Genomic DNA, 8,707 nt, shown 5'->3' on the forward strand with positions numbered 1-8,707 from the left:
TACCTAAGAAGAAGGAAGAAAGATTCCCCTTTGTGCAGTAATAGCAAATGAATGTGTCACAACTCAACCAATGAAAAGCCACTATACTTCAAACTGCCAGTTCACTCCCTCCAATTGACTTTTTATTTATGAGTTTCTCTCAACTCCCCTTTCTTCTATAAAAGAGCACTCCTCTCCTTTGTTCTTCAAATTGTCTATGGTTTTGCTGTAGCTTGCTTGTCCTGAATTGCAGTTCTCCACTATTCCTAAATAAACTAATTTTCAGCAGTAAAATAACTGACAGTTTTATTTTTATGGTTAACAATAGAAATAAAATATGGGAATATATGTGTTTAATGTACCATATCTAAAGGACTGACTATAGAGGAGATTTGAGGTTTAAAAAATACATAAATAACTCAGAGAAGAAAATATAACTTTACCTTGAAAGAGTCTATGGTGGAGATTGATGAAAGTCACATTGAGGTCATGTTTAAAAATATAAATCAAGCACCAATTCAGCTGGCACTAGTCCTGTTGGCTACAGGTCCACTCACATAGAGGATAGGTAGCACACAAAACTTGCTAGCACTACACATCCTGCCTCTGGGGCTTTGGGGGTTCCAAATCGCCAAATTCCAGACCACCTTTCCTCAGTCTCTGTGAATGGTGATCCTCTCAACAGAGGACTGGCACACAAACTTTGCTAATATCACATCCTATTTTCATAAGCTTCTGTAAATCTTACCCTTTTAATAAACTCTTGGTCAGAGTCCATCAAAAGCAGTACAAGCCTGGCAGTGTGCATGCAGCCCCAATAGGGGTCAGCATTATCCAAAGTGGCTCCCCCTCCCACTCCCTGGGGGAGATGGGAAGATAACCATACACAAGTCAGGCTGCAGTCCCAGAAGTGGGTTGGGTACAGACTGCTGGTCTGAGTACATGCCCCACCCACAAAAATAAGAGTTTCAGTGGGGGGCAGTAATTTGGTGATATTGTATCTCTGCACCTATCTGGTGTGACTCAACTGAAGCCCAGGGTGACCCCAGACTGGCCCACTAACAACATAAGGACTAAGCACTACCTACAACAGGTAAAGAGGGCCATTACAAACCAATGGACTAAAGGAAAAAGTGGCTTGGCCACAATATCAGGGTGCATACAATACACATAGGCGACAACCCTAAATTTCCAGGTTCAAGTGAACAGGGGACACTGTCCTGCAGGACACTACAGGACTTCTTCTTCATAAAGACATTACTTTCAAATAAAGGAGATCTAGCTGACTTTACTAACAGACAGAAATAGACACAGAGAGTTAGACAATATGAGAAGACAGAGGAATATGTCCCCAATGAAAGAACAGGACAAAAATCCCAGCAAGAGACCTAAGTGAAACAGAGAAAAGCAATATGCCTGATGGAGACTTTAAAGTAATAATCAGAAAGATATTGATTGGACTTGAGAAAAGAATAGAGGATCTCAGTGAGACTGGTAAGAAGATGCACATAAAACAACCAATCAGAGATGAAGAACTCAATAAATGAAATTAAAGATACACTAGATGAAATAAATACTAGAGTAAAGGAAGAACGGATCAAAAACCTAGAGTACAGAGTAATGGAAAGCAATCAAGTTGAACAGGTAAGAAGAAAAAACAATACAAAGTGAAAATAGACTTAGGGAACTCAGCAACACCATCAGGTGTAATAACATTTGCATTATAAAGATCCCAGAAAAAAAAAAAAAAAGAGAGGGAAAAGCTGGCAGAAAATTTACTTGAATAGGTAATAACTGAAAACTTCCCAAATCTGGAGAAGAAAACAGAAATCCAGATCCAGGAGTCACAGAGAGCCCCCCAAAAAATCAACACAAGAAGGTCTACACAAGGACTCATAGTAATTAAAATGGCAAAAAGTAGTGATAAAGAGAGAATTTTAAAAGCAGCAAGGGACAAGAAAACAGCCATATACAAGGGAAACCTATAAAGATATGAATTGATTTTTCAGCAGAAATTTGCAGGGCAGGAAGGAGTGGCATGATATATTCAAGTGTTGAAAGAGAAAAATCTGCAGCCAAGAATATTCAATTTACAAGGCTCAGATCAGCAACCTGGAGGACAGAGTAATGGAAAGCATTCAGAATAGGAGAGATAAAGTTTTCCAGATAAACAAAAGCTAAAGGAATTCATGACCACTAAACGAGCCCTACAAGAAATTAAAGGGGACTCTTTGAGTGGAAAGGAAAGACAGTAAGAGTAATAAAAGTAGAAAGCACAAAAGTGATAAAAACAAGTACATCTATAAAAATCAGTCAAAGGACTCAAAAAGCAAAAAGAATGTGGAGTTCCACCACATACTTAAAACATGGGGGCAAAGAGGAGTAAAGAATGCGTTCAAACTTAAGCGACCATAAAACTTAATATAGACTGCTATATGCAGAAGATGTAGCCACAAATCAAAAACTAGTGTTAGACAGGCAAAAAATAAATAGAAAGGAATTCAAGTATATCACTAAAGAAGGTCAACTAAACATGAGAGAACAAGAGAAAAAAGAAACAGGGAAGAACTTCAAAAAAATAACAATGAAACAAGAAACCAAGTGGCAATAACTGCATACCTATCGATAATTACTTGGGGTATAAGTGGATTAAATGCTCCAGTCAAAAGACATAGGGTGACAGAGTAGATAAAAAACATGACCCACTTATATGCTGCCTGTGGGAGACTTATTTCAGACCTAAGGACACTTACAGATTGAAAATGAGGAGATGGAGAAACATTTATCCTGCAAATGGATGTCAAAAGAAACCCAAGGTAGCAATATAAGTATGGAGAAAATAGACTTTAAAATAAAGACTATAACAAGAGACAAAGAAAGACACTATAACAATAAAGGGAAAATACAACAAGATGTAACAATTGTAAATATTTATGCACCCAACATGAGAGCATCCAGATACATAAAAATTAACAATAAACATAAAAGAAGTAATCAATACTAATATAATATAATGGGGACTTTAACAACCCACTTACATTAATAGACAGATCATGCAAACAGAAAATCAACAAGGAAACAGTGGCTTTGAAAGACACATTAGACCAGACAGATAACAGATATATTCAGAACATTCCATCCTAAAACAGAATACACATTCTCTTTAAGTGTACATGGAACATTTTCCATAATTGATCACATATTAGGCCACAAAACAAGTATCAAAAAATTGATAAAGACTGAAGTCCTACTATGCATCTTTTCTGACCATAACATTATGAAACTAGCAATCCATCACATGAAAATATCTGGAAAGAGCACAATTACATGGAAATTAAAAACATGCTATTAAACAATGAATGGGTAAGAAGAGAAATTAAAAAAAAAGAGACAAATGAAAAAAACAATGGTTCAAAATATTTGGGATGCAGTAAAAGCAGCTCTAAAAGGGAAGTTTATAACAATACAGGTCTAATTCAAACAGCAAGAAAAAATTCAGATAAACAAACTAAGACAGCTAAGACAAGAACAAACAAAACCCAAAACCAGCAGAAGGAAGGAAATTATAAAGATTAGAATAGAAATAAATGAAAAAGAAACTAGAAACACAAAAGAACAGATCAATGAAACCAGGAGCTGGTTCTTTGAAAAGATCAACAAAATTGATAAATGTTTAGCCATACCCATAAAAAAAAAATACTCAAAATCTGAAATGGAAGAGAAATAACAACACCACATAAATACAATGAACTATAAGAGAATATTATGAAAATTATATGCCAATAAATTGGACAACCTAGAAGAAATAGATAAATTCTTAAAACAATAACCTACCAAAACTGAATCAAAACAAAATAGACATTTTGAATGAACCAACTATCAAAAATGAAATGGAATCAATAATAAAAAACTCCCAACAAAAGTACAGGACCAGATGGCTTTACAGGTGAATTAATCCAAGCATTTAAAGTCAATACCCATTTTTTTTTCAAACTATTCCAGAAAATAGAAGAGGATGGAAAGTTTCCAAATTCATTCTATGAAGCAGCATTATGCTGATACCAAAACCAGATAAGGACACCACAGAAAAAAGGAGAACTACAGGTCAAAATCTCTGATGAACACAGATTTCAAAAATCCTCAACAAAATATTAGCAAACTGGACCCAGCAATACATTAAAACTTACATTAAGACATTAAAACAATACATTCCCCATGATCAAGTTGGTTTTATTCCCAGAATGAGAGAACAGTTCATTATTCACAAATAAATCAATGTGATACATCACATCAATAAAAGAAAGGATAAAACATATGATTATTTCAATAGATACAGAAAAAGCATGTTGAAAAAGTACAACATCCATTCATGACAAAAACCCTCAAAAAGTTAGGTTAATAGTTAACATACTATTAGTTAACATACCTCCACATAATAAAGGTCATATATGAAAAACCCAGAGCTAACCTCATCCTTAATGGGGAAGTACTGAGAGCTTTTCCCCTAATGTCAGGAAGAAGACAAGAATGTACACTCTCACCACTTGTATTCAACATAGTACCAAAGATCCCAGCCATAGCAATCAGAAAATAAAAAGAAATAAAACACACCCAAATTGGTAAGGAAGAAGTAAAATTTTACTATTTGCAGATGATGTGGTACTATATATAGAAAACCCAAAAAACTCCACCAAAAACCTGCTAGAACTGATCAATGAATTCAGTAAAGTTGCAGGATACCAAATCAATGCATAGAAATCTGTTACATTTCTATACATCAATAATGAAGTGGCAGACAGAGAAATTTAGAAAACAATCCCATTTACAATTACACCAAAGTAATAAAATACTTAGGAATAAGCATCCCTAACAAGGTGAAAGACCTATACTCTGAACATTATAAACCACTAATAAAAGATATTTTAGAAGACATAAAGAATTGGAAAGACATTCTATGCCCATGGATTGGAAGAATATTATTAAAATGTCTGTATTACCCAAAACAATCTACACATGTAATGCAATCCCTATCAAAATACCAACAACATTTTTCTCAGACCTAGAATAAATAATTCTAAAATTTGTATGGAACTATGGAAGACTGCAAATAGCCAAAGCAATTTTGGAAAAGAATAGCAAAGCTGGAGGCATCACAATTCTGGACTTCAAGTTATATTACAAAGCAGTAGTTATCAAAACAGTATGGTACTGGCATAAAAATTAGATCAATGGAACAAAATAAAAAATACAGAAATAAATCCACAACTATATGGTCAATTAACCTTTGACAAAGCAAGAAAGAATATCCAATGGGAAAAAGACCGTCTCTTCAGCAAATGGTATTGGGAAAACTGGACAGTAACATGCAGTTTTCTAGTTTCATTTTCTAGGCCATTTTCTCTCAGTATAGACAAAATATAAATTCAAAATGAGTTAAGGACCTAAATTTGAAAGCTCAAACCACAAAAATCCCAGAAGACAGCACTGGCAGTAATTTCTGACATTGGTTGTAGCAACATTTTTCTAGAGAAGTTTCCTGAAGCAAGAGAAACAAAAGCAAAAATAAACTGTTGGGACTACATCAAAATAAAAAGCTTCTGAAAAGCAAAGAAAGTAATCAACAACAACAAAAACAAAAACCATAATCAACAAAACTAAAAGACAACCTGCAGAATGGGAGAAGATATTTGCAAATGATAATGAGTAGTATTGGATAATGGTTTAGTATCCAAAATATATAAAGAACTTACACAACTGAACACCAAAAACTACAAGTAATCCAATTAAAAAACGGGCAGAAGACATGAATAAACATTTCTCCAAAGAAGATATACAGATGGCCAACAGATACGTGAAAAGATGCTCAAATAAATGATAATCAGGGAAACACAAATCAAAACCACCATGATATATTACTTAATACTTGTCAGGATGGCTAAAATAATAATAATAAAAAAACAAGATTCCGTTTGCTACAAAGAAAATCATCAGAGACAGCAGAAATAGTGGCAGAATGAGCCCAGTAAGTCTAGTGGTTCCAACAGTCCTACCTCAGATTCTGCTACTGTACAGAAAGCAGAGACTAGTTCAAACAACTGCGAAGGTGCTGCTGGCAGCATATCTGAAAAATCAAGGAATGGGCCCGTGGCTGCCTTGCCTGTAACTCACCAAATGACAGAAATGAGCATTTCGAGAGGACGAAATAAATACCTCCAAAACAGAGGTATCAGATCCAGTTGTCACTCAGCCCAGTCCACCAGTTTCTCAGTCCAGTACTTCTCAAAGTGAAGGAAAAGCTCCTGGGTTGCTGAAACCAAAGAAGAGATGTTTTATGTGCAGAAAGAAAGTTTGGCCTTACAGGGTGTGACTGCTGATGTGGAAATTTGTTTTGTGGATTTCACCATTACTCCGAGAAGCACAACTGTCCATATGATTACAAAGCAAAAGATGAAGCAAAAATCAGAAAAGAGAATCCAGTTGTTGTGGCTGAAAAAAATCCAAAGAATATACATTACTACTTGTGAAGAGACTTAAACTTTGTTTTTATTTTAATATATCATAGGAAAACATTAAAGAGCAGATGCATGGCCATTTCCCTTTGATGTTCTCTAGAGTTTTACTTCACACTTTTCTGTCTTATAATTAAAATTTTAGGATGTTTGGGTGTTTGTTACAGGCAGAAATGGATAGATCCAGCCCTGCAAAATGTATATCCCTTGCCATAAATAAAATAGGATGAAAATCTGCACAGCAAATTGCAATACACAGTTAGGGACAAAATTTAGTTTTCATGTGCCAAACATAATACATGAAATATCTGCAGGCTTGCAGCATATCTGCCTTTTGGAATGTAATCAAGACATAATCTTTTGCTAGTGTTATATACCTGTATTTTTTATTTTTAATGGTACACCAGAAAAAGACTGGCAGTCCACTTCTACCGTAGTTAAACTTCATCCTGTTAATTTCCACAACATGTTCTTTGGAAGGAGGAAAGCTATAAAGAGGATCAGACGTTTCCATGAAATCAGTATTTGTTACCATATATAAGCCTGGCTAATTGGTCTTCTAAAAGCTGTCAAATAAGACATTCTGTGAACGGTAAACATCACAACTGGTTATCATGAGTAAAGCCATCAAGCCAATAGGGTCTTGAGCTATCTTTGAAGCTTATTGTGCTGGCCTGCACTAGAAGATGTCTGCATTACTCTCATTGCCAAAAAATGTTGTGTAGCAAAGAACTGCACTAGGATTTATTTGTTTATAAGAAGAAATTAAAACTACATTTGGTTTTTACATACAGAGTCCCTGTTGAATAACACGCATCTGAATTTTAAGTTGCAAAAGTATCTGAAAAGTTAATTTTTCATGAGCAACTTTTATTGAATGTTTTGGTTGAAGAAAGGATGTTTAAAGCTAATGATTACCAGAGGTTAAGTGTGTGGGGTTGTGGGTGAAATAGGTGAAGGGCATTAAGAGTATACTTATCGTGATGAGTATTATGTAATGTATAGAACTGTTGAATCTCTAACTTGTATACCTGAAACCAATATAACAATGTATATTAATTATACTGGAATTGAAAGGAAAGAAAGAAGGGAAGATGAATCAAAGAATAAAAGATGAAAAAATAGAAATCAAGGAACAGAATGTCAAAAAATCTCTGAAAAATGAAAATTAGTAACTGAAATAAGCAGACATTGGACTGTTTTGTTGGATTAACATTCCATCCACTATGAAAACAATATGGAGATTCCTCAAAATTAAGTAAACCTACCACATGGTCCAGCAATCCCACTTAAAAAAATGAAAACTAGATTTTGAAGATAATATTTGTGTATCTGTGTTCACTGAAGCATTATATGAATTGCCAAAGTAGTGAGAAAACCTAAATACTCATCAACAAATGAATGGATAAAGAAAATGTGATAAATACATAAAATGGACTATTCAGCCTTAAAAAGAAAGGATATTTTGTGATATGTGACAGCATGGTTAAACCTGGAGGACATCATGCTAAGTAAAAAACAAAAAGTCACAGAAAGAGAAACTTGCATTAGTTATCTAAAATAGTTAAGCTCATAGAAGTGGAGAATAGAATAGTGGTTGCTAGGGCCTAGAAAGAAATGAGGAGTTGCTTTACAACGGGTATAAAGTTAAAGTTATTTAAGATGCATCCCTTTTAGTGATATGTGTTACAACATTGTGCATATAGTTAAAATATTGAGTGCATAATACAGCATTGTGAGAGTGTATTTCATTTTAAGTGCCTTATCATAAAAAGTCAGATCAAAATTATTCTCTGGATGGTAGTGAACATAGTGCTATTATAACTAATAATCAGAATCCAGACTCCTTGCATTAAGTATTATGCAATGTCCATGTGATATTTTGCAAATATAACTAATTTGATAAATCTCTTAATCTTCACAATTTTCCAATTAAATTTTCCTAAAATTCTAGGAGAGATTTTATATCTGAATTATAAGTATCCCTATGATCTCAGTCAATAGTAATATATGACATACTAGAACCTTTCTCTACAGAGTTGCCTATAGAGTTGTCTGAAAAGGTATTTTAGAGTTAGGTGGTTCATTAACAAGTACATTGACAATTATGTTATAGTCACATATTTGCATTGTGTTCCCATGTTTTGAAATTCAGTAAGAAATATATTAACCAACATCTGCTTGAAACATCACAGCTATATTTCTTCCTAAGTTTTGAT

General features: G+C 34.2%; 1 pseudogene; it reads left to right on the forward strand.

The window, feature by feature from the left end:
• Window positions 1-5,910: 5,910 nt before the first annotated feature.
• On the forward strand, window positions 5,911-6,663 carry LOC125922408 (AN1-type zinc finger protein 5-like; annotated as a pseudogene).
• The last annotated feature ends 2,044 nt before the right edge of the window (window positions 6,664-8,707 follow it).

This window comes from Panthera uncia, chromosome B1 (genome assembly GCF_023721935.1).
Source record: "Panthera uncia isolate 11264 chromosome B1, Puncia_PCG_1.0, whole genome shotgun sequence".
In the NCBI taxonomy this organism is placed as follows: domain Eukaryota; kingdom Metazoa; phylum Chordata; class Mammalia; order Carnivora; family Felidae; genus Panthera; species Panthera uncia.